The sequence below is a fragment of the Ictidomys tridecemlineatus genome, chromosome 3 (assembly GCF_052094955.1).
Source record: "Ictidomys tridecemlineatus isolate mIctTri1 chromosome 3, mIctTri1.hap1, whole genome shotgun sequence".
Taxonomy (NCBI): Eukaryota; Metazoa; Chordata; class Mammalia; order Rodentia; family Sciuridae; genus Ictidomys; species Ictidomys tridecemlineatus.
This window is the reverse complement of record NC_135479.1, coordinates 122590031-122595249: the sequence shown is the minus strand read 5'-3', so window position 1 is coordinate 122595249 and position 5219 is coordinate 122590031. Positions and strand designations below refer to the sequence as shown.

At 38.0% G+C, this 5219-nt stretch overlaps 1 pseudogene; it reads right to left on the bottom strand.

The window, feature by feature from the left end:
• Positions 1 to 1932: 1932 nt before the first annotated feature.
• On the bottom strand, positions 1933 to 2864 carry LOC101958114 (adaptin ear-binding coat-associated protein 1 pseudogene; annotated as a pseudogene).
• Positions 2865 to 5219: the final 2355 nt, after the last annotated feature.

Sequence of the window (5219 nt, the reverse complement as noted above, 5' to 3'; positions counted from 1 at the left end):
TAGTCATATAATTTTGTGTCAAAAAGTGAGTCATTAGTACTTAAATAATCACAAAAAATGTGACCCCATGGTAGAAAATAACAACATAAGATTGGACAGTCAATTGAAAGGAAATAAAAGAAATTTGGCATTGTAATTAAGAGACAATAGTAATGTTTAAAAATGAGAGTTCACGATTTTTATTTCTCTATATATCAAATGAAGGATATGATTTATAAATATCAAGTCTGGGAAGATCTTTGCTTTCTATTCCAACTGCTCCTTATTATTTGAAAGCTTTTTATAACATCTTTGCTGAGAGGTGAGGCAGTACGTTATGGGACAAATCCAGTGATGGAAATTTCATTGTTTCTTGAGCATCTCATTCAATCTCTACTTTTCCTTTTCCAGATTTTTAAATATCATTATTTCACCAATACAGAATATGCTTTATATACATATACCTTGAACCTAATTTTCAATTTTCCAGCAATTCAAATACATAATATATTATCATCTTGAGAATACAAAGAACACAACATGGAGGAAGATTGAGAAAATAGGTTCCCAATAGTCAGTCACTAACTAAAGACTTTCCTTTTAGTGTTTTCTTTTGGAATTTTAAAATGTCCTGCCATGGTTCTGTAGGAATAGAGCTGCCTAGAAGGGGAGGCAATGTAAAACCTGGACCCAAGGTTAGAAAAAGCTCAGAGTGAAATCCCAGAGAAATAATATAATTTGATACTAAACATAAGGATCCACCTTCAGCCAGAATGTACATATCCAAATAGGTTCTAAGGGAAGAAATTATATCTTCCCATTTAATTCTCAAAATTTCCCACTAACAAACAAAATAAGTAGTGCCCACTCATCTGAGGGGGTGAACTGTCTTCACAGTATCCTGGAGGGAAAGGAGGTGATGAGGTGCAGAGGCAAAGGGAAGTGATGGGAGAGCAACTTGCTATTAAGATACCCTAGCTGGGGGGCATCAAAGTCTAAGGCAAAATCTGTCACACGTAAAGCTGTGACTCTCCAACTTCCTTCATAAATGACAATATATATAATAGCTCTTCTATTGAAGAGCTAGATGGAATGGAAAAGAAATGTTATGGAAAAGGATCAGACACCCAAACAGTAAGGCAATGTGGGTACTGAATGAGATTTAGGTGCTTTCAACCCTCTCTGTTCTATAGATCAGGTTAAAAACACAACTCTTCAAATTAAGTTAAACAAAGGGTGAACATAAATTAATGCTCTGCTTCAAATGCAGCAACCAGATGGAGCTATAAGAAACTCTTCTTTAGAACATAACATGGAAAGCACAGCCCCTTGGACTGGTCAAAGATGTTGCACCCTTCAATAAATAGAAGAGTAGAGGTGCCAACACTATAACCCTCTTATCACAGAAACACACATGTAAACACCCAAGAGGGTGATGGAGCTGCACCTAACACTGGGTGTTCATTGAGTAGGACAAGCCTGAAAGAGGCTATATAAAAGAGACCCAGGGCAGCCATTTTTCTCCAAACCTACCCTAATCAAAATTCTGAATTTGTAAATACTGAAGTCAACCTGCTTAGTCTTCAGTTAGTGGAAAAGAAAGTTCCAAGGCTTTGTCTTCTCTGAAATTGCCAAATAGGGTTTCACAAAGAGGCACACATGGATCATAAGTTGATTCTGAAATAAGTTCAAGAATTTAAAAGATGGAGAAAAAAATTTATGAATTAGAGGTCACATCCTCTCAAAAAGACACTGGCCCCAAGAATGGTAAGATCTATTGTTCTCCTCCATTGGCAATCACCAGGAAAAAAAAACCAGATTCTCTCTGGAAAAAGATTGTCAATTACTTTTGGTTTGGGGAGAGGGATGGGGTTCCTAGCTTCCTCCTTAGATTGGTGCCCTCAATGTCATTTTTAGTCTTCAGGTCTGTGCTTTCTGTCTTTCCAATGTTATTCAAAACTGGATCCAGTTGGATAGCTATGGTGCCTGGTTTGGAAAAGAGCTGGATGAAGTACTCAAATCTCCCCACAAGTCATTGCTTGCAGAAACTGGAGCTGGTGCTAGTGTTGTGACAGGTGCCAGAGAATCCAAACCTGAGAGGATATCTGAATCACTACCTTCAGGGTAAGATTTTGGAATGGGTGGTGGCAACTGAGGAAGATGGTGGGAGAATAGTGACTTTGTCTCTAGGGGGAGGAGGAAGTAAGCATAGGCCACCAGCTCCTGCAGTCCTGGGCTTATAACCTTATTTCTTGGTTATAACGTTCCTGATACTCAACTTGATGATCTGTCCTTCCTTGAAGCCTTGATCCAATTTGGGACAAGTGTCCATCTCCTGAGATTCTTTGAAAATCTCAGATTCCTGCTTTACCCACTTGAAGTGATCTTGCAAGGAGACATTTAAGTCAAAGTCACCTCTAGGATCTGTAAATCCAATGCCAATGAACACACTACATTCAGTACCATCCTGGATCTGAATTACACAGTAGCAGCTGGAATATGTCACTATCTCCACAGCAAAACCACGTTATTGTTCTACTGGTGTTGAAGCAAAGAGCTCTTCTGAAACTTTATCTTCAAGTTTGACATAGTAATCTTCCCTTTTGAGGTGGTTCAGAGACGACCAGTCCAATCAGCCTGATCTAATTTCCTAGCAGATGCTGAGTAACTGGATTGGAGGCCAGGGGCAGAATCTGGAAGACACTGATGTCTAGCTTCACACACAGCAAAAACTCACATTCCAACTGGGCCATTATCTTGGCTTGCCCCTCATTCAATATTAATGCAATCTTGATACAGAGAAATTTCTTTTGAGATAGAATCTGCGGTTTTATCACTTCTACCCATTGTTCTCTGCTCAACTGTCTAAGTCCTTACTTACCAGATCATCTTTCTTTGCTGAACTCTAACCTTCAGTGATGACTCAAATGTTCATCTCTCTTCTCTAGACTGATCATTTTTGTTCCTTTAATTGCTCTTATACAAAACTTAAAATCACCTTGGCATCCAGGGTTTGCCCCCTTAAAATGATTCCAATATCTCTGTATTCTTCTCAGTTGAGAGCATCTGCAAACATTTTGACATTCAAAAGTGTTCACTAGCTACTTGTCATTATATGGTGTTGTAAGAATGGAGTGCAATGTAGTAGGATGACTCCTTATTTGCCTAGATAAAGATAAGTTTTTGCTATTTATTTCTTACTATCTGTCTTCTTCTATTGGATTGTTAGTTTTCTGAGTAAGGAAAGATTTTTTTTAAAAATCATCACTCTATTTTCTATACCTAGCATAGTGCCTGTCTGATGCATAGTTAGTATTCTATAAATACCCATTTATTAAATAGGTGGATGAAGAGATGTTAAAGTCTGTGGCATCATTTCAATTTTGATTCAATAATAAATTATTTATCTATAGTTTCAGTATGGCTCTGATACAAAAAGTTTCATGATAATAAATCTCATAATCTATTTTCTCCAAGAGCTCTAAAAGCTTTCTAGCATGAATTTCAGCAAAGGAGAAACCATCACACATCAAGAGGATGTATCAAAGGGGATGATGTGATTTTGATCTGTGGAGTAACCAAGTTATTGATGTCTATTTTCTCTTGTGAATTCTTTTTATTAATCTCTCACTTTGTAGTGAGATAAAGTGTTAGATGATGTGTTAGTCAGCTTTTTGTCACTGTGACCAAAATACCTGACAAGAGCAACTTAGAGGAAGAAAAGTTTATTTGGGGCTTATGGTTTCAGAGGTCCAGTTCATGTTTGGCTGACTGGATGGCTTTAGGCCTGAGTGAGGCAGAACATCAAGGTGGAAGGTCATGGTGGAAAGTCATGGTGAAGGAAAGCTCCTGCCCTCATGGCATCCAGGAAGCAGACAGACAGAGTAAGGAAACGGGGTCAAAATATAATCACCAAGGGCATGCCTCCAGTGACTGTTCCCGCTAGCCACACTCACCTGCCTACAGTTACGACCTAGAAATTCATTTAAGTAATTAAACCATCAAGTGGCTGAATTCATTTATTACTTTATAGCTCCAATATTCTAATCATTCCAACTTGGAACATACCTGCGTTTCCACATGAGTTTTGTTGGGGGGATATTTCACATCCAAACCATAATAGATGATCATTTAATTGATCTGGATAGCCTGGATACCACACTTTTAACCTTTTAATCAAGGTTATGAATGAGGAAAACAATGAGGAATGATTCAGTACAAATAGTATGATCTTGGACTGAAATATTAACTCCCAATTGATCTCAGCAGATTGCACTGATGTTAGAATTTCCTCTTGTTTAATCTAATGCTTAGAAAATATATTAGAATAGGCCATAATTAGAATTAGACATCTAAACTTGAACGCATGGACTTGTAGCAGAACAGAAGCTATGAAGATATTTAAAAGACAGTTAGGAAGCTACTTTGCTCAGCTGGATTTTCCACAGCAAGCTTTTAGGACCACTGCAGAAAGTACAAAGGGCACTGCTACGATAACCTTATCTTATAAAATTGTACACAGTCAAAAACTGAAAGAGACACAAAAGCCTAAAAGTATTTTTTTTTTCAATGCTGGAAAGACAAGCAATTCTACCCTAGGTCATATTAATTGAATAAGATAAAAAGATAGTCCCATTTTTCTAGGGATGTACAGAATTCCAGATTTCTTATCAGGTGTCATTACTTGAAAACCAATAGGTTCCAAAGAGCAGCAGTTCAGACAGAGCAGGTATTTTAGATGTTATCATTTGAGGAGGGACTAAGGAAATTCAGGCAATGGCTCTTAACTGTACATGCTTCAGAATCAGTGAAGTTTCTGTTTTGTTTGTAATACTCATAACAATGCTCCTCCCTGTAATGATTCTTACCTTTTAGATATGGAATTGTGATAGTAGAAGCAAATATGACTCCATTTTGTTTTATGACTTCTTCATGTAAAACAACCATGCCAAGGAGAAGGGTCATGACTGGGACAAGATGTTCTTTTCTTTTTGCTATAGAAACCTTTAAGAACACGGAACTACCTAATGGGGCATTGTTTCTGAAACTAGGGTAAAGGGGCTCTGTTTCGGTAACTGGGGTGACTGGGCTAACTGTGATTGGTTAGGCTTCTCACCGCCTGACTACACTGTCCTGCTTCTGTAACCTGGCTTGCTTGCATTGGCTAGACCCCCGAACATCCCTTTTGAGGTTTTCAGTCTTATAAGGAGCTCCCTTGCAATTGTTCGGGGCTGATCAGG